The sequence below is a fragment of the Rhinolophus ferrumequinum genome, chromosome 27 (assembly GCF_004115265.2).
Source record: "Rhinolophus ferrumequinum isolate MPI-CBG mRhiFer1 chromosome 27, mRhiFer1_v1.p, whole genome shotgun sequence".
NCBI classification, from domain to species: Eukaryota; Metazoa; Chordata; class Mammalia; order Chiroptera; family Rhinolophidae; genus Rhinolophus; species Rhinolophus ferrumequinum.
In genome coordinates this window covers 12,044,164-12,066,049 of record NC_046310.1, presented here as the reverse complement: position 1 = coordinate 12,066,049, position 21,886 = coordinate 12,044,164, and the positions used below count along the sequence as shown (strand labels likewise).

The following is a 21,886-nucleotide window of genomic DNA, read 5'->3' as shown; positions in this document are numbered from 1 at the left end:
TCGTCTTCTTTGGTACGTCTTTTCAATAGTGTTTGTCTGAGGTCTTAGTCTTTGGGCTTCTTCTCTACACACGCGTACTACTAATCTCATCCATCACCAGTGTTTGATTACCGGCTCTGTGCTGATAGTCCCAGATCTGTTTTTTTGTTCTACTCTCTCTTTGAGCTCTAGACTCATATCTCCCACAGCCTCTGGTCATTTCCCATGGAGCCTCCGTAGACAAATACAATTTATTGGATGATGAACTTACTCTCACTCTCAGTGAGATCTGTTTCTCTGTGAAGTGACAACTCATCTACTAGTCACTAAACACTGAAACACAAAACATTCAACCATTTTCCTTTGGTGACTTTGCACTTACTAGTAGCTCTGTTTAGAATTTTTTTTTTTCCCCTCTGCATTTCTTTCTACTCCCATTCAACACTTGACCTGATGTCTTCTCCTTGAGATACCATCTTGTGGTAGGTTTCTATAGTACGCAGAATTCTAAGGAGGTCTCTAAGGTGTCCTACCCCTTATATGGAGTACATATTCCGCATAAACCTTTCCCTTTGAATATGGGCAGGACCTATGAATATAATGGGACATTTTCCCCATGATTAGGTTTTGTTACTTGTCACAGGTGAAAGGATTTTGCAGGTGCAATTGAAGTTCTTAACCTGTTGACTTAGAGCTAATCAAAAGGGAGATTATCCTAGGGGGGCCTGACCTCCTTAGGTGAGCCTTTGAAGAGGATCTAGAATTCCAAATGATTCTGCTGTCTTTGAAGAAGTAAGCTGCCCTGTCGTGAGACGGTCTGTGACAGGTCCTCGTGGCAGGGTTCTGTGGATCTCTAGGAGCTGAGAGTCGCCCTTGGCTGACAGCCAGGAAGAAAGGGGACTTTAGTTCTGCAATCCCAAGGAGCTGAATTCTGCTAACATCCCTGGCAGCTTGGAGGAAGACTCCGAGCTCCTGGAAGGAAGGCAGCCTGGCTGATACCTAGATAAAAGCCTTGTGTGACCCTGAGCAGACTCTGTAAATTGTGCCCCGACTCCTGACCCGTGGAACTGGTGGAATAATAAATGTATTCTTGATGTAAGCCACAGGTTTGCTATAATTTGATCCACAGCCATAGGAGACTGATCAGGGACCCCTCCTGGCAGTTCCTCTAATATATAACTGATCTCCAGGATACCGTGTTTCCCCAAAAATAAGGCTGGGTCTTATTTATAGTTGTGCTCCAAAATACACGTTATGTTCTGAGGATGTCATCCTGAAAAATTATGCTAAGGCTTATTTTCCGGTTAGGTCTTATTTTCGGGGAAACACGGTAGCTCTGACCCCACTGACTCGAGAAGCTGTTGACTTGTCTATTCTCTGCTCCAGATTCTGAGCTCATTAAATGCAGAGGAAATTTCTCTTGTTTTCTTTATATCAGTACCTGGCACAAGGTCTTACACAACTTTCACACTCAGGAACTGTTTGTGGAATGAATCAATGAAATGACTCATGTGGAAGCTAAAACATATATGCTTGGAGCAGATTCGTTTTACCTTCTTCCATGGTAATTCTCTGAAAAAAAAAAAAAGATTCTGAAATCATTTCTCAGTATGTTTCCTGCCGATAATGAGGGAGCTGTTTTTGTGGCTGTGTACCTTGTTTTCTGAACCCCCAGGCTTTCCGAAGATAAAAGCTTTGAAATGCGTGAAAATTTTAAAGTCCCCCCAAAGCTAGATTCCGCATTAGCAATGCACGAACCAGTACTTAAGGGGTCAGGAAAATGAATTTGTGCCTGAAGTAACTTATGCCAGGAACTGATGGAGGCATCAGGGAGAATGGGGCTCAGTAGTCATTTTACGGTTCATGTGACGTGATGTTTTCTTTGCAACAAGTTCTATCAGCTAATGAGTTGTGCGTCTGTATGTGTTCCAACATCGCTCTGCTTGAAAATAGCATGCCATGAGATGCAGGCCCTCAGATTGGCTCAGGTGGATTTCTCTACTGGGGAGAGCTGGGGACAGAACTGAAGAGAGACCACGAGGTGCCCTGCCACTGTCTTGTAGCTGAGAGTTCAAAGACGAAAAATAACGACATCATGCTTATGGATCATGTGGTGCAGTGGTGAGCACAGCAAGACCAGCTCAGAGTCAACACCTCCAGAGCAGAAGAGGCGTAGCCAGGGCAGAAATTTGGGTGGGTTCCTTTGCAAATAGTTTTCTACTAATGATGTGGCCTTTCACATTTTTCCCATTATAAAAATAATACATACTTACTATAAAAACATCTAAGTAATACAAAATGAAAAAACGGGGACATCTACTCCTCATTTCACTAAAGACAATCAAAATCACTGATGCCATTTTGATATATTTTCTTGCAATCTTTTTTCTTTTTTAAAAACCATAGCTATGATCACACTCGCTTTATAATGCCATTCTCTGCTTTTTTCTACTTTATGTTAGAACATTAATTTTGATATTATTCTGTACTTTTAATAAGCATTTTTATGGCAATTTATTTTAGGGAGAACATTTTAAATAAAGAAAAATAATTACTGGATGATCTAAGATGCTTCCCACAGCATTATTTAAAATAGAAACATCATTGGAAACAAAATTAGTATTCAAAAATGGAGAAGCAACTATATAAAGCATAAGACAACCACACCATGGAATATATTTCATTAAAATTATTTCATTAGGATAAATGACCAAAAATGGAATTGCTGGATAAAAGGAAGCCAGTATTTTCAAAGATCATGGTAAATAGGTTCAAAATTTTAATTTGTATTTATTTCTTGTTTTTTAATAAATTTTAAATTAAAGTGTAATGTTAATACATAAAATGCTCAAATCACATGCATAGCATCACAGACTGAACATACCAGGGTGGCCCTCACTACCACCCAGGCTGGCTGGACCCCAGAAGCCTTTATCATGCTCCCTCACAAACACCTGCGCCTTCCATCTCCTCTTTCCTAAAGGTAATCCCTACTATAAGTCCCCATGCAATAGTTTCGCCTGTCTTTTCCTTTGCATTATGTAAATGGAGTCATCTGAAATGTATTCCGGTGGGTTTGGCTTTACTCACTGAACAAAATTAGTATTCAAAATGGAGAAGCAACTGTATAAAGCGTAAGACGACCATGCCATGGAATATATTTCATTAAAATTATTTCATTAGGGTAAAATGATTGTGTTTGGCAGATTCATCCGTGTCGCTGTGTCTAGCAATACTGTATTCATTTCTGTTGCTGTATAGTATTCCATGGTATGAGGATAGCACAATTTAGTTATTCATTCTACTGCCAAGGTTTGGAGCCATTTTTAACGATTATGAATAATGCCCCTTTGAAAATTCTGGCATATTTGGTTCAGATATATACATTTCTGTTGCATGTTTATCTAGGAGTGAAATTTTTAGGTTATAGGTATGTTTAACTTTAGTAGATACTGCTAAAAAGTTTTCAAGAATAGTTGTACCAGTTTATATTACCACAAGCAGTGTATGAGAATTCTAGTTGTTTCAAATCCTTATCAACACTTGATTTGTCACTTTTTTAAATTTTTTCAACTGCGTGGATATATAATGGTAGGTATTTCATTATGAATTTAATTAGCATTTCACTAATGTCTAGAAGGCTAATTACTTTTTTTAATGTTTATTGGCCATTTGGATATCTTCTTTTGTAAAGTAGCTGTTCAATTCTTCTTTAAAATTTTCATTAAATATATTGGGGTGACCTTGGCTGGTAAAATAATATAAGTTTCAAGTGTACAATTCTGTATCACATCATCTATTGATTGCATTGTGTGCTCACCACCCAGAGTCAGTTCTCCTTCCGTCAGCACATGTTTGATCTCACGTCCCCTCTTACCATCCGCCCCCGCCTCCTCTGGGAACCACTAAACTGTTGTCTATGTCTGTGAGTTTTACATTTATTATATCTATCTACCTATCTATCCATCCATCCATCCATCCTCTATCTATTGCAAATCCTACAGAACAGAATTATTATTGTCGTTTTTTACTATCAGTGATCATTTATATTTACCCACATATTTAACTTTTATTGCGCTTTATTTCTTCTTGGGTCTCCATTTCCCTTCTGGGATTATTTTTTTCTTGACCTTGGGCGCATTATACTAAGTGAAATAGAGGAAGACAAATCCTGTAGGAAATACACATATAAACTAAAAAAACAGCACGCATAGAAACAGAAAGTGTGGTGTTTACCAGGAGCTGGGGAGCAGGGAAAATGGGGGATGTTGAGCCAAGGGTACAAACTTCCAGTGACAAGATGAAAACCTTCTGGGCACCTAACGCACCGCATGGTGGTTATGGTTGATAATACTGGATTACAGAGTTGAAAGTTACTAAGAGAGAAGATCACCAGAAAGAAGGAATGGTGTTTGGGTGATGGAAGTGTTAGCTATTGTGGGAATCATTCTGTAATACATGAGTGTATCAAATCAACAAATTGTGTATCTTAAACTTACACAATGTTCCACGTCCGTGATATCTCAACAAAGCTGGAAAACACCCTGTAGGACAGTGTTGTTATTGTTAGTGATCATGTATATGTACCATATATTTAATTTTTTATTGTTCCAAGAGAGGAAGGCCCTCGTCTACTTTGTTTACAGCTTTATCCTCAGTACGAAGGTCAGATCCTGGCTCACAGCATATGCTCAATGAATATTTGATTGACTACATGATTATTCAGAGACCAGGGATCCCACCAGTTTTTGTGGTAGAAGAGTCTCTGCAGGAAAAAGTTCTCAGGGATAGAGAAGGAAGTTGGAGTCTCCAGGGCATTAGGGTCCTGTCTGAGAGCCATAGGCAGGGACTTGGAAGGACCTTGACCTTCAGCTCACATCTGTGGGTTGTGTCTCAGGACGGAACCATTTGCGTTGTGCATGTGGGGAAAGATGGGACATCACTAAGCAAAAACTTCCTACTACATTTGGGACTCTGTCAGTGGCAGCTCTTCCGTCCTCACTTTTTTCCTGAGGTTTATAAAATATGTTTTTATTGGTACTAGAGACTTTGTGTAGGACCTGTAATGGGAACTAACCTTTAGAAATGAAACACAGCTCAGTAAGTGAGAGGGACTTTTTGGAGAATAGGGCAAGTTGGGGTTTGGAAAGAGCTAAGTGATAAGTCTGACGCCCAGCAAATGCTAGAGTTGTATATTGGACAGGTGGTTTGAATTCTTTGAAGAACCGGTGATGACTATAAAAGCCGACAGCGATTCGTTGAGAACATGTCACGCTGACCTCGCTTCATTTGGGATGGGGGTCGATAGGCAACCAGACCGGACAGTGCTCGTTGACGCTTGGCTTCAGCTCAATTTTCTGCTGAACAGCCTGCGAATGGAAAGAGAAAACATGTTCTGAGCATTAGTTTCACTGTAAGCTGAGCCCAGCAAGGAGTCGCTCAGCTGGAGTAAAGTGACAGATTGGGTAATGACATTACCGTGTTTCCCCGAAAAGAAGACCTAGCCAGACCATCAGCTCTAATGCGTCTTTTGGAGCAAAAATTAATAAAAGACCTGGTATTATACTATATTATATTGTATTATGTTATATTGTATTATATTATATTATATTAGACCAGGTCTTATTTTACTATAGTAAAATAAGACCTGGTCTAATATAATATAATATAATACAATATAATATATAATGTAGTACCAGGTATAATATAATATAATATAATATAATATAATATAATACCAGGTTTTGTATTAATTTTTGCTCCAGAAGATGCATTAGAGCTGATTGTCTGGTCAGGTCTTATTTTCGGGGAAACATGGTAACAGTATTGCAGCTGGCTTTCAGAGCCTAAAGTCCTGGCAGTGGTGACACGCTGTATGGATACCTAAAGAAACAGAAAAGCCAAACTTTCCAAACCTACAAGGGAGCTTAATGCCAGCTAGGCTTTTGACGAAGCTGTTTTCATTTCTAAGTTGAAGAAATAGGATAACAGAACTACACTGCAAGAACATGGATTTGCACCCTGGCTGGTCACACACATGGAGTGCCTGAGGATTTTGTCTTTGGAGCCTGTGCTCTGGCCTGCTTGGCATTCTATCAGTGACTTCAGTGATGCTAGAGAAGCTGGCTTATTATATTTTCCGTAACTCTGTAGTACAAGGTTATATGTGGGAAGATGCTTATAATGTATGAGATCCTTCTTTAGCGTTAATTTGTTGCCATAAAAATAAACTGGAACCGTATGTCTATAAAACCCAAACATACTGGCTCAGATGTCCCGAGTAGCTATCATGCTCACCACCCTCCAAATGATTTGCACTATGTGGCCCTGCTACCTGGTCTGCATGGATTGGTGCCTGAGTCAAAGGGCACCTGGGTAACTCTTGGGAGAATTCTGCCTAGTGGTGGTGCTTTATATTGGACCAGACTAAGAGACCCGAAGTGAGTCTTCTGTGGGGACTTTTATGGGAAAAACAGGTGATCCAAGAGAGTGGCCACACATGTTAAGAGAGCACAGATTGGGTGGTGGACATGTGCCATGATTCAGGAGGCACTTCCGGTAGACATACTGAAAAATAAAAGGAAAAAGGCCACTCAGGGCCAATGAAATAAAAATTCAGCCCTCAAGAGGAGAGCTGTAATGCTGGGCCTCTCACTCCCCCCTGAAACCTTGGCCACAGAGAAGAGGGCCCTGGCGAGCCACCACACAGAGTAACTCTGGGTATCGCTCAGACAGGGCACTGCCACATTTTTAAATCTCTGGGTAACAAATAGATCCTGCAACATGGAAATGCAGAGTGAGGATGACGGATAAATAATGCAGATTCATTTGGCAGCAGCAATTTCCTGACTGTCTTGTCAAAAGTTATGAATGATCCCTTTGTGCCCTTGCTGGATGGGCGGTCTCTAGCCTGAAGACCAGGAGAAAGGAAAAACAACTTCCTACTGAGTGGGGTGATTCTCCAAACGGAGGAAAACCACTGGGGAATGGTTCAATATGTAATCAAGAGGATCGAAAAGCACCAATTTTATGGGTTATCGTGAAGGTCCTTTGGAGAGGTCTGTGTGGACTCATCTGAATGAGGGCTCCAGACCCCCCCTTCCCCACCCCTCCGGGAGGATGGATGTGCATTTCTGCCACCACACAGCAGGCCCTAAAATGGGCATCAACACCCACTGGATTTCCGGGGGAGACTCATTCAGAATGTCACATGTTGTAGGACAGCTGCAGAGGATGACAGTGGCAGCAGCTGACTCTCTGATTGCAGACAAGGGGCAGGATGCTGGCTTCACAGAGATTTTCTTTACCAGGATATCTGGAGAGCTCCTTCTTGCCCGTATTACATAATTCTGGAGTCTGCAGTGGCCAAGCTGCTCATCTGAGAACTCAGAGTCATGATGCTAGTTCCATCCATGGCCAGTTCCAAAAAATAACTCATAACACCTTTGAGATTTTGATTAATAGTAATTCGAGATGATTCCTGCCATCAGTCTTCTCTTTAAGACTCACTTTCCTCACCCTAATCCAGGCTCATATAATGTAGTTGCGTTGCAACAGTGCATCCTGGTATCCAATCTTTCTGTGCGACATCTTGGGTCTCACTGTCAAGATCATTTGTGAGAAACACCACCTTCCATCATATCTTTGCCCTGCTTTGGAACCCAGGTTGGCTTTCTATTATTTATGGCATAAAATTCAAACCACTGTGGCTTCCAAGGACTTCCAGAGTCTTCCTAGCCTCTTTCTCAGTGTACCCTCCCACTGTGCCTCTGGAGGACTTGTCCTTTTCAGTGAGAAGCCTTCTCACTAGACTAGACCTCATTTCACACCTGGTGGCTTTCCAGAGCTTGTTTTGCATCTTGTGGATCTCTTAGGTCTTCCAGGAAGCCTCTCCAACCACTCTAGGCCATGCTCATTCATCCATGCATCCATCCATCCATCCATCCATCCATCCATCCATCCATCCATCCATCCATGTATCCATCCATTCATCCATTAACTTTATTGAGCATCTTCCATATTCCATGCACTGCTAGGCTCTGGATACATATTGATAATCCCTTTATCATCAAGACTACTGCACGCACATTTGTGTAGTTTACGCTCCCACAAAGGGGCTGGGGGGCCAGCAAAATCGGAAATCAAAGCTGATATTCTCCCTCTGCAAAAAGAAAAGAAACCACTCAAGGTCCATTTATAATGGTGTGATCCACGTTATTGAGTGTATTCCTGAAGGAGAGAATGTCCATTTTGATCAGAGGATGGAGACAACTCCTCTTTAACGTTTTACACATTTGACGATTGGAAGAATTTTCTGCAGACTAGCTTCTGTCTCTGTGCCTGTCAAGCCTTGTTTGCCCTCCACTGCTCACGCCATTACTGAGCATGCTCATGTCACCATATGGCTTCCGGATGTGCCTTTTCATGTCCCACTGCCAGGTGAGTTCTTACGGCGAACGATAGAAGCACAGCTGAAAATCCTTCTTACACTTGGAGGACCAGCAATAACTTCATCGTTCCCCAAAGTGATTGTGAACATTATTATTTTCTTTTCACCACTGCTTTTTGTACCAGTCAGGGTGTTGTGACTTTTTAAAGTTGTGTTTGTTACATGGAGCCCGGTGTGCTGGATAGTGAGCTGCAGTTCAACAACAGACCACTGGAGAAACTGCAAGAGAGAAGCTTATTACTCAGAGGTCCTGGAGGAAGTACACAGGATGCTCTGAGAGGCCACCTAGGGAGGTGAAAGCAGGGTGCGGGCGGAGAGAGAGGCAAGACCTGGGGCACAAACCTTTATTAGGGTGTGTGGCTGGAGGGCTTTGGGGTTCCTGGGCTAAGGATGAATTGATCAATCCAAACTGAAGAGAGCAGGGTTTGGGTATTCCATGAGGGTCTTATCTAAGGGGTGCACAGGGAGAAGGCCCTGGGAGGCAGGGGAGACTTGATCACAGGGCTGTTGGGAAATCATATCAGGAACTTACGTTGGCTTGTGACTCTGCGGGCTGCTATCCGGAGCATGTGCTGGCATGAGGGGGCTGGTGTCAGTGAAAGGTCCCTGCAGGCACTTGGCCAAACAAAATGAATGCGGACCGCGGAGTGGCTTAGCTAGACTCTTACCATGGATCTGAAATGCAATCACCAGGCTCACATGGCTAGGACTTTTGAGGAGCGTTTTGTATTGCTGGTGATTTCAGAGGAGGCGCGCGCTGGAGGAACCCCAAGGAGAGCTGAGGTACATGGGAGAATCAGCAGCAGGAATCTGTCACCCCCCAGACGGCTCTGCAGGAAGGACCTGTTGGGCTAGAGCAGAGTTTCTCAACGTTGGCACTTTGGAAATGTGGGGTCAGATAATTGTGTGTCGTGGGGGCTGGCCTGTGCTCTGTAGGGTCTGCCGCAGCATCCCTGGCCTCTACCCACGGCATGCCAGTGCCACCACCTACCCGGTCATCACAATCCAGAATGTCTCCACACTTTTCCAAAGGTCCCCACACAGGCCAATTTGCCTTCCTGTTGAGAACCACGGGCGGACAGGGATACAATGGCTGCCAGACCCAGAGCAAGGTGTGCGTGTGTGTGTGGGGAGGGGCTCAGGGGAGGAAGGAAGTAACCTGGCGCCTCGCTCAGCCTGTCCTCTCATCTCTGTCTCCCAGTCGCTGCTGAACCCAAACAGAAGCCAGAGGACACATTTTTGTTCTCTTCAGGATGCTGCTTTCTCTGACTGTAGGACCAACTCCCAACAGGCAATTAGACCCTCCGCTCCCGAGGTGGAGTGCAGTCACAATGGCAACAGAGCCACTTATTTACTCGTGACTGCTGGTGAGGCTTGCTGCTGGCAGCCCCGAGATTAGCGATTGAAGTCATTGCCGGGGACATTCCCCTGCCTCTCGCCTTCCCCTGTGTTTGTTCCATTTGCACTGCTTATGTCCTGTTATCTCTAACTTAACATCTTCACTCCGATCTGCCCGCCCACTTATCAGGAGCAGCACCTTGGGAAGGTCTGCAGGAGCTGAAGGAACAATCGTGGCTGTCCTAACGTACTTCTAAACTCCCGGGGCTCCTTTGGAGACAAATCCCATCACAGCCCAGTTTTCCTCTCATTTGTCCCTCTGTGGTCTGCCCAGTGGCTTCCAGAGAAACTACTGCCAGACTTGTTGAGAACCGGTTGCAAAATACTGCGCTAGGTTTTGAGGGGAGACGGATGCTTACGTTTTTCATCCTGACAACCCCATGCGACTCTGCATTAAAAGACAGATTTTTGTGGCTGTGACACTCCTCCAGAGGTGTTTCTCTTCCCGATGTGGACAAAGCTTTGATTCCAACGAGTCTCAGTATCTCCCCGGATCACCAACATTAGCTAACTTTGGCTGCCCCTGTCCTGCCATCCTCAGCTTTGCCCCACAGGCAATTGTTTTTCTCTTGATACCCAAGGAGAAAAAAGGTGTTTCTTGTCCTGTGCCTGGATAGAACTTGGTTGTTTCCTTTCTCTGCTATGGATGAATCATTTTCGGTGACAGGGAAATAAATCAAGCCTGGCTGATTTTCCACACGGGGAGGTTGAGGTGTGGGTACGTGTGTACACCTGTGTAGGCTGTGAACTCAATTCATTTCAGAATAATGTCTTCTTCTATGAACTGTAGAATCGTGTAATGGTTCCTGCATGCCAGCCCAGTGCAGCCGGGGAATATTACAGAGACTCTGTCATCATAGGAGCTATCTTCATTTACCTCAGAATTGTTACTCATGGCGCATTCTTTCTTCTTCTGGGGGACTGCATTTTTGGTCATGACTGAGTGCTTACTGAGGTGATGGACCCCAAGGAAGGGTTGGAATGGGTGCAAGTCTGGGTAGAATATGGATTCCTCTCAGGTAGTCATGTGACCAAGGAGTTGTGTCCAGTGACCCAGCTCGAATGCATCTGGGTGCCTTCCCTGCTGCCCAAGTCACAGCTGCCCCCATTGCACTCTTAGTTTTTTCTTTTTTGTTGTTATTTTCTAAAGTGTTTTATTCCTAATAGTTTCTACCTAAGATAGTAATTTTCAGAAATTTCTCCTCTTATATTTTTCATTTGGATTTCTCCTAGCAGAAGCTTTCTCTTTTAAGTTTTCTGCTCTGACATCCGCATTGAGAACTGTAACTAATGAGTCTAATTGGAAGCTTCCTAATTATTCAACAGAAACGTCTTTAGAGATGAATCAAATTGGTTCTATTTTGGACAAGTCTGAAAGCAGGAAGTGCATACTCTAAGTGGGGAGATATTCATTTATTTCACCGTTTCCTGAATGTCCATATTACTTCTTCTAGCTTTCATATGTTAGACTGAGGTCAGAGTGATGTTAGAGCTTGGTTGGAAGACCAAATAAAAGGCAAAATGCCCTATATTGATAAAAGGTACAGGTACTTTGTGAAGCAGTTCGAAACGTCCGGGAAATTTTTACATTGCTCTCTGTCCTGTACATTTCATAGTAGAATTTCCAAGTAAAATTATTTATCTACACTATAAACTCATGGACTTTGAAATGCAGGCAGATTGAACTCAATAAAATACTGACAGTAAAAAACAGGATCGTCTGGCCTCAATCTCCTACCACCCTCCTCCTTGGTCATTGTGCTCTAAACTCCCAGGTTTTTTCTCTTTCCAAGAAGCCAAGCTCCTTGCTGCCTCTGGAACTTCACGGTGTTTTGTTTATTTTATTTTGAATTCTCTTGCATGTTATCTCTTCTCCTACTATCCCTCTCTGCTTGACATCCTTTTTCGTCTTCTGGGTTATAGTTTAAATGTCCCTCCCTCAGGCAAGCCCCCTCTGCGTCCGCAGAAGATGGTGAGTTCTGCACTTATATGTTCTCATACTGTGTTTTCCTGAAAATAAGACCTAGCCAGGCAATCAGCTCTAATGCGTCTTTTGGAGCAAAAATCAATATAAGACCTGGTGTTACATTATATTATGTTAGATACGACCCGGTCTTACATTACAGTAAAATAAGACCAGGTCTTACTTTAATTTTTGCTTCAAAAGATGCATTAGAGCTGAATGTCCGGCTAGGTCTTATTTTCGGGGAAACACGGTAGCACCTTGTAATTCTCTTTTGTAACATTTGTCAAAGTAGTAATTATGCATATGTTTGCATGTATAATTATTTACATGATTGTTTTGTTTAATGTATGTCTTATTCCTTAGGCTTCATACTCAAGCCCCAAGTTTGCCCATATTGTCTCTGCAGAGCCCAGCGATAGATAATCAGTGAGATACTTGTTGAGTGAATAAACATAGGTACTCTTGGGTACTGGGTGACAAAGAGGATGATGAAGTAGAGAATGTGTATGAGTCAGTACAAATCCATCAGTGACACTGGGGGGTGCGGGGGGAGAGAGAGAAAAAAAGAGAAAGGAAGGGAGTTGTATATTCCTCCGATGATGGGTAAAATGGATCACCAGCTCTCGCGTGAATTAGGGGGATCTTTCATGTAATAAGATAGTTCCAAATAGCCCTGAACAGAAATATGCCTGCTCTGATCGCCTTAGGCTTTACCTGCTTTGTCCTGGGACATCTGAAATGACAATGCTGTCAGGAGGGTGACAGTAAGAATATGAGGCAGACAGCAGTCATTGCAAGGGGTGGGGTGTCTCTCTAAGTCAAAACTAAAAAGGAAGTGGTTGCCCTTGGATAGTGGCTGTGTCCATTTCATCTTGGAGTGACTTTGATGCCTGTGTCAATGACGTACAGAGTGGAAATGCCTCCAGTAGGAGCTGAGATCTTGCTCATGGACATATCTTTCTAAGAGCTAAAGGCCCAGCTAAGTTCGTGATGCCCAGATCTTGCTGGCCATTCACTGAAGCAGAAACACACAGTGCAGTTGCTTTTCCACCCTGTCAGTTTTTTCTAAGATCACAGCTGGTGGTTTACAGCTGTGAATAGAAGGAAAGTGTTTATATTGGTCACGGGATGGATAATGGAGAAACTTTTTGCCTAGATCCTCCCTTCTGTACAGCCAGGAAGTGTGAAACAAAACATATTATATAAATGCCTCAGAGCATTTTCTATACCTTTCAACATCTATCTATTTTCTATGCTCTTTTGGAAAGTAAATGTGAAAATGTCTTGCCAAAATATTTCTTATATGCCTACATCTCTTAGCTTTGATTTCTTAGTAGTATATAAGGATTTGTCTAAAAATAATTTATTGGGATATATTCCCAGAAAAAACCAGCAGTAGAGAAGTGGACATGTAGGACTCGGATGGAGGGAGATCAAGTGAGAGTGTGATGTTAAGAAAAGTCTCTTGGAAAGTTTGTTTGGTTTGGTTCTGCAGGGAACTCTGGGGAGCATGTAGGTCACACCTGAGATTTGTCCTAATAATGGGGAAAGAGAGCTGGAGTATTTATACCTCTACCTCTATCAGCCAAGTTCCATAAGACTGGCGCTTCTGAGTAATGGGTCAGTGATTCCTGTGATCACGTGCCCAGTGTTGAACCTTATTGGCTTGAATTGGGTCTCTTGGTCTGAGGCATTGTTATATGGGATCAGCTATTGGCCAATCTGATGCTCTGTTTGCCCGTGGATAGTGGTGCTGACTGAGGTCCTATGGGCAGGAAAAGCAAACCCATACCTGGAATATGTATCAGTCCTGTTGAGGATGAATCTCTGCCTTTTCCAGGGTGGCAGAGAGTCAATGTAATGCACCTGCCCAAAAGTGGCTGGTTGGCCTTCCTGAGAAAAGGCACCATATCTAGATCCTGGCATCAATCTCTGGGACTGATGGGTTAGACATTTGTCAGTGGCCATACCGCGATTAGCCTTGGTAAGAGGAATCGCATCTCTGCTGCCATGGCTACTGCATTCAAGTTCCCATTGCACAAACCCTGTGATGGCTGAGGACAGAGGTTGGATGATAATTACTGGATGAGGGTCCCTTTTATCTGATCAGAGAATCTCGTATCTTTTGCTAGCATCCATGAGACAGTAACAGGTTACCTTGTTACCTTGTCAGTAGGGTAAAATGCGAGATCACGGCAGAAACATCTCTAATTGTAGCAATGTCTTCAGAAGGAAGAGAATGGCAGGTCAAGAAGGAATATAGTCTTATTCTTGAAGGGAATCTATATTGCTGAGGCCTAACATCTGTCCAGATATGGGTGACTGAATTCCAGGGGTTCTGGATGGGCTCTGGAGGAAAGTGGCAAAGTCTGTGGTATGTGGGAGCTCCTCCTACCTTGGAGGGAAAGAAAGCACTGGATTGAGGCAGTTAGGGGCAACACTGGGCCCGTTAGAACGAGAGCTGAAGAGGCTCTTATCAGAATGAAGGTGCCCAATGCAGGTTGGGGCTGCAGGTGAGACACAAACCCAGAGAATACGTGGATTCCTTTAGTAAATTCTTGGCATTTGAAAAAGAAGGTAGAGACTTCCTTCAATTCCACCGACTCTTGTGGAATGTGCCAATGAAACATCCAGGATTTTCAGCCTGGAGTAAGCATGAGGACCTTTCTACTTTCATGTGTAAATGTGGGACCTCTCCTATCCTCAGTGAACTCTGCTTCTCCAGATCAGCCTGTATAACCCAGCGATGTGTGGTCAGCGCCTGATGAGACACAGCTCTGCTCACAGGAGACGTCCGGGGCAGAGGACCTTGCCCTTGTCTGGCTCTCCATCAATGGCTCCATCCTTCTGTCTCCCTGGCTCCTGATTTCCTGAGCTTGTCCTTAGTCTTGACAATGGATTGACCTTTAGCATTTTATTTGGACATGGATTGTACTATTTCACTGGTTTCTTCCACCTTTTTCTTTTGAGGACATTAAACTGTTGACTCAAATCCAAGCCTAACTTTGGTCTGCTTGGCCACAGGTTCACCTGGCCAGGTTTCAGGGAGAGGGGAAGGAAAAATATTATAATCACCTTGGATTTAGCTGGTTATAAATATGTGCCTTGATATTTCATGAGCTCTAGGTATATATATATATATATATATATTTAAATCATCTTGGGAGAAAGAAAATAAAGCATCTCTGGAGCTTTTTTTTATTTTGAAGATCAGTCTGGAATGGAGTTGCTAAAACATATCAGTAATGCAAACATCTGGGTGAAGGAGTAGCAGATCAGGTTATAATTCTTTTTCATATGAAAATATTTATATTCTCCCAGGCCTTGGATCCTCAGTTAGCGTCTGATGTAGAGACAAAGGAATGTTTCCCTACATTTAGTGATGAGCGTGGGGGATGAACCACGAGTGTGACACCATCTGCAAAGCAGTGTGCATTTCAAGTTTGTTGACAGGATTTTCTGGAGGGGAATTAGAAAAAGATGCTTAGTTTCTAATGAAAGGGTGTCTTGCATTTTCCTTTCTCTATGGAAAGAGCCATTTATAATTTTTCTCTCCCAAGTCTAACACGAACAATTTTAACACTAAAACTTTATTGGATTTAGTTAAGTCCATTATAATGGATTGTTTCTGGAGAATTGATTCCTCCAAAATCTCTTCTATGATGGGGAATGAAATCTGGCCAGTACAGGAAGCATTTAGCATCGTAGGAATTAAGACACATGTTTACTTACCTGTTTAGTTCCAGCTTTAGAAAGTGTGATCTGGGGACAGAAAGAGGTCTGTCCTATATTTCTGTTAGCCCAGGTCAGGGGTCGAGCCAAGGAAACGGGAGGAGTGAGCCGTTGAGGATGAGTGAGAACAAGGAATATAGAGGTGGCGATTGTGGGCTCAAGAACACCAAACTGGGAAAAATTCCCGGTCAGCTGATGGCCTTAGCCCCCAGCCTCTCAGTACTTCAGGGGAACTTCAAAGACGAGTTCCCTCAGACCCCAGTGCTGGCTCCGATTATTTTTGTTATCACATGACAAAAAGGAGAAGCACAAAAACGGTAGGCGTAAATTCATTGTGTAATAGCTTTTATTAAAATGTAGGCAAAACGAATTTAAAAAGTTACATACACGCTTGCAGTTAGGATTTAGAAAGTTACAAGGGACTGTGGCTCTGATCCTAATGGCAATTACAAAATAGTGATTAAAAAAATAACCAAAACCCATCAGAGTGTTAAAGGTGCAAAGAAATCAAAATGAACTCAAGTCCAGCAAGAAACAAGCGCTTCCAGCTGCCTTCCTCTCCATGAGTACAGCTCAGGGAGAAGGTAACCCCTCTGGATTTTTCCAGTTAGCTCGTGACAATTAAGCATTCCTTCTTTACTTTGAAGTTTTCATGATGACAATACAAAGCCTTCATTGACTACTTTAAGAAATGAAAATGTTCTCATTCTTCCAAATCTGATCTTTATAACTGGAGAAAGAATCACTGGTGTATAAACTGGTTGAAGATCTTTACGATTGGTGAAAGAATTCAGTCGCTTAAAATGAGTTAGTTGTCGGGAAGAACTGCTAGCGCTCGGGGCTGTAGGCATACGTGTCAATCTCTTGATGGTTGAACACCATTACCCCAGGTGATCTTCGCTGTTCATAGGATCCTGAATGCAAATCCAGCAGGGGCTCTAGAATGTGGAATTGGTTAACTGAAAGAGTGGTCATATAGATTACCCAGAATATGCTTAAAATAATTTGATGTTGGCATTGGAATGAAAACACAAATAACACACACACACTCACACACACACACACACACACACACACGGAGCTGTGGGACCTGAGATTACATCCACCGGCCTTACTTGTGTAAGCCAAAATCCTGAGGCGTACGACACAGCTCCTTTTCCTACGTTGTCCGTATCCCATTTATCACTAAGTCCTTCCGATTTTACTTTCTAAGTATTTGTCAAGTCTACTTCTCTTTCTCTAGATCATCTCCACCCTACGCCAAACAACCATCATGGATTGGACGATTGCCACCGATGGGGCCCTGTTAGTGGCTCTCAGCCCTGAGCAAGTGTCTTTCACTGCACTTGTCATTACAACGATTATATGTTTGTTTGTATGAGTAGTTGAGTAAGGTCTTTCTCAGAAGCTGGCTATGACCTGGGGCCATTGTCTTCTTTGATTCATTATTGTATCTTCAATGGCAGGCACATGTCAAATAAATGAATGAGAACTCTGACATAATTCAAAGGAACTGTTCAAGGAATGGAGAATGATCTCTCCCTGAAGGCAGGTCTCAGGACTCTAAGCAGAATAAGGATATCTTTTCTCCTGATCCAAGTAAATCTGTTGGGACATAGGTTAAATTAGTGATTGCCTCAGAATAGGCAGAAAATATGATAGAATGGGGATAAAAATATTTTAATGGGTTGCACCAAGGCAATGAATTTAACAAAATGAGTGGTATATGATGTTGTTTGTGCACGATGCCCTCACTATTTAAATAATGATTTTTACTGTTTTTGGAATCAATACATGTTTATTGGAAAAAGCAAAGAAAAGCAAAAAGAGAAAAAGTCCAAAATACCATCAACCACATAAACCACTTTTAACCATTTTCCTGTGCACATAGTTTGTAATAAGATACCATTATACTGCAATGTTTTGTAATCCATTTTTAAGCAATCTATTGTCCACGTATTTAAATCTTTCTCATGATCTCATTTTAGTATTATATTTCTTCATATGAATGTGTTATTTTTTAACTAATGCTCTGTTGTTAGAGACTTGTTTCCACTCTTGCTGTTGTTACAATATTAGAATAAAACCTTTCGCATATCCTTTCCATACAATAAATACATAGAGGAAGAATTGCTAAGCCAAACATGTGCACATTTTAAGATTTTCCTATTTGAATTGTCAAATATACCACCAAAAAAGCAATTTATATTACCACCAGAAGTATAAGACCTGATAACAACAAACCTTAGCATTATCGTGTTATCTTTGATTTAATATTTGTCAATTTGTTAGGCCAAAAATAGTTTCTTGTTATCTTTATTTGCCCTTCTCATTTACTTTTTGGGCAATGGTAACTTTCTTTTATAAATTGCTTGCTCATATCTTTTACCCGTATTTTTACTGGATGTTTACTTTATTTATTAGTTGATAAACTCATTCACGTCTCCCTGTTGAATTCCGAGTTTATCTGAGTGTTAGCCACTACTTCTTAGACTTTTCCCATGGACAATGCTGTCAGACGCAGCTCTCCTGGCTAGCTAGCATCCTGTAGTTTCGGCTGTCATCTATGCCTCATTCACATGTCTCCCCGTTAAATTTGTGCAGCATCATCAGATTGCCTCCAGCTGGCCCCTCACAACCCCTGGAGCAGCAGAGGAGCTCAGCACAGCAGGGTATCACCGGCAGGTGAAGACCAGCTTTCTGTGTTGCCTTACTAAGGCTCAGACACCCTAAGGGACCAATGGCAACAGCAAGTGTGTCACCCACCTTCTTCCAACGCTGAGAAAGGGGCTGAGAGTGTGGTTTGGGGGCTGTTTAACACTGGCTTCCAGAGTTCTCCAGTGTACCCGTTGCCTGGGAGACGGGAGCCACACTGCTCTCTGGATAGGCAGACCGGAGTTAGCTCATTCTGCTAATTCCTGCCAGCTCTGACTTCTCCTAATTGACTTCTCTTGTTTTCACAAAGCGTGCTTTTTAACTACAATCAAATCCATCACTAATGTCCCTCTATCTCCCAAAGCTCAAGCACCAAGGTGTTTCTTCCAATTTGACCTTGTGCAGCAACAATTATTTATGAATCCCTACTATGTGCCAGACAATCTTCTAGATGGGAATATAATAGTAAATAAATCAGACCTTGTAAGGTTTACATTCTAGACAGGAAAAGGATAATATATAATGAAACAAACAAGAAATTGTGTGTTGTGATAAGTGCTCTCAGGGCACCCATCATTCTGGAGGTGCCGTGATCCAACATGGTGGCCCTGAGTGCAAAGCGGGAAGAAAAGGTATATTAGTTAGGAATGCTTTCAGCTTCATTGACCAGAATACCTAACAGTGGCTTAAGCAATAGTGTATTGAATTATCTTAGATCCTAAGTCTGGAGTCTTGTAGGTCAGAGTGGAAGCAGCCGCTCAGCCATGTTCTCAGAGACCCCATCTCTTTCTGTCTCTGTCCTGTCTGCTCTAACCGGTTGGTTTGATTCCTTCTGGTTGAAGCTGTCTGCTGTAGCTCCAGCCATGGCATCCATGCTCACGGAATGCAAAAGGGGAAAGCAACTGCTAGCTGTGTCTGTCTCTTTCATCAAGGATGCTAAAGTCTTTCCAGAACTGCACCCAGGCCCATTTACCTCCGAGTGGCAGGAACTGGAGCTGGCAGCCACCATAGGGAGGCTGAGAAATTGGGGAATGGGACTGTTATGTTTAGCTTCACCTAACCATCATTCTGGAGGTTGTGTTAGCAAGGGAGAGCGGACGTGGATATTGGTTGATGGCAGACTTTGTCTGCCACACAGAGTATGGTTGGAGGACACCTGTTGGTGAGCTGGGTCAGATCACGAAGCATAATCTGGGTTTGAAGACTCAGTGTAAGGTGTCTCTTATTGGTGTACTGCTGGACCGACAAACGAGTCCAGCCAAGATCAAGAATACACGTGAGTGGGTGGGCTCCCCATTGTCTCCCTTCTCTTCACAGAGATATGTTCCATGTGGTCCCCACAGAATGACATACCTCCCAGGTCACAGGCTCCCAGACCTGTGGGCTCATTGCTGTTTATATCAGTCGCTGGGGGAAAGGCCATGTCAGTATTTGGTCATCTACCTGCAAAATGCATTTTTTTTTTTTCTGTGGTACAGCATGTGCTTGCTTTGGCAACCTGTATATTCGCATTTAATGACAATAAAGAAAATGGGTGGCAGTAAGCAGAGCATGTGAGGAGGATGTACAGATATGAAGCATAACTATGAAGAACGTCACTTCTATAAATCTGTCCTGTAATAGAAGCCAGGGATGGAGGTGGGGGAGGGGATTAAACCTGAGAAAGGTATTACATGTTAGATGCTCACCTAGGTGTTCGGCATACAAAACGGGCTTGGAAGGTCAGCTCCCATTGGCACCTGGCTCAGATCCCCTCTTTATTCCTGGAACTTCTTTCTTTCAAAGTTGACGGTGAATTTAAAAATACATATTCTCAAGCATTTAATATGATTTTGAAAGAGGCCTTCATTTCTTTGTTATCAGTTCAGTGTGCCATATTGTTGGAAGCCCCCAGAAGACATTTTGACATAGGGAAAGTGCAAATATTCCGGTCAGGGAGAGAGCTCTTAAGTGAGGACTCCAGCTTAGCAGAACCTGGGAGAGAACAGAGTGCTGGCCAGACAACAGCTTACATATTATGGACGCTTGATCACTTCTCTACCCCCTTCTCTTCTTCTCTCTCCCACAGGGGTTCAGAGAGTCCAATTCCCTTTGACTTTTAAAGGTTTCCAGTATATTAAAACGTAAAGTCTGAATCTTCTTATAGTCTATTTTAGAGGTTTGCATTGAACAAATCAATGCTATAAAGCACGAACCCCAAGCTAATTCTGTCCATTCAGAGCTCAATTACAGCTTGATTACAATTCATAGGGCATTAGAGGTGGTGCGTTCTAAAGACTGGATATAAGCTTAAGCCTGGGTGGTGAATTTCTTCTTTCCGTCATTCAGTGTCTCTTGGTGACTGAGGTAGGACTTCATTTGGAGATGACTTCACGTCTGAATTCAAATCCCTTTGTGAATGTGAGGACTTGTCCAAACAGTTCTCCTGGGCCCCTGCCTGTCGATGAGGGGGCGGGTGGTGTGTCAGAGCCCACAAAGGTGCCAGGGTGTGTTTGTTGAATGAATGAATACGCGGTGTGGTGCGGGTAGTCCCAAGAGACCACTCATGGGAGATGGTTGTCAGGGAATGTTACAATGTGTTTTCGTTTTTCTGGTGGCTCATGCATTTGGGTGGGTGGGTGGGTGGGTGGGGGCTGCTGTTTACTGGATTTCATGCTTTTCCAGACCCGAGGAGGCTAGGAAACAACAGCACCAGAAGCTCTCCCAAGGCCGCCTGTCCCAGCAGAGCAGACTTGAGCAGAGTCTGCCGGTGTGTGGCTACACAGCACGCCACTTCGAATTGAATGCACCCCGTCTGACTCAGGGGTGAGTGCTCAATGCTCCTCGGATAGCAGGGGAGACGGCATCATTTCAGCTCAGCAGCAGTCGCTGAGGACGTGTCCGGCCACGATGGCAATGGCAAAGGAGCAGATGGCGGGGAATAGGGACAGGAGCTGTACACAGCGTAGCATGACAGTTACAATCTCTACATGATGCCCCAGTGAGCTACTGCATGTGTGTCCTGTGTTCAGGCCACATTCCTGTTCTTGTGGCTTAACGTCCACTAGTAAGCCTCCCTGGGAGGTGACACCTACACCTAAACTACTCCAAGCCGCTCTTAGCAGCTTTGCTGGGCTCACTACCATTTTGGAGGGAACGGTAATTGTTACTGAGGAGTTGGGGGCTGGATGGAAGGGCACTGGGAGGGTTCTCTTGGGGCTCAGCCTCTGTTGCCTTGTTTGTCATGGGAAGGCCTCTGTCCCCTCTTCCAGATGGCTTTCTCCACCAAACACTGACACAAGAGGGGGAAGTCCCTTTCATTCAAAGTGTAATTGACCAGGTTAATGTACTATAAAGTGTGCGGGTTGAACATGTATCCTTTGGTGTCCTGGGGAAAGAGGTATATCAAGTCTAGATGGTTTCTGTTGGCAGTAATCCACCAATTGGGCAGAGTGTTCCTTGAAATCATGGGGTGCGTTACTGTGAAACAGGAGCCACAGGTCTACTTGAAGTGGGAACTGGCTAGTAACACGGACAAAGAATGGATGGTAAGACTCACCACAGAAGATAACCCAGTTTCCTACAGTTATTTTCCCAAGGAGTGGAGCTAGTGCTGTGATTCTTGTTTGCTAGGAGACAAATTGAAAAAAGAAAAAAGAAAAAAGAAAAAAAGTCCAACCTCTCTTTAATTCAGCTCTTTGGATGATGGCGAGTGGCCCCTGGCTTTA

General features: G+C 43.2%; 1 long non-coding RNA gene across 1 annotated transcript in view; it reads left to right on the top strand.

Moving 5' to 3' along the window:
- LOC117018444 (uncharacterized) overlaps positions 1-21,686 on the top strand; it is a 102,494-nt gene extending 80,808 nt beyond the window's left edge. Inside the window, exon 3 of the long non-coding RNA XR_004422231.1 lies at positions 20,844-21,686. This is a non-coding gene — a long non-coding RNA (uncharacterized LOC117018444). The remainder of the gene's footprint in view (positions 1-20,843) is intronic.
- Positions 21,687-21,886: the final 200 nt, after the last annotated feature.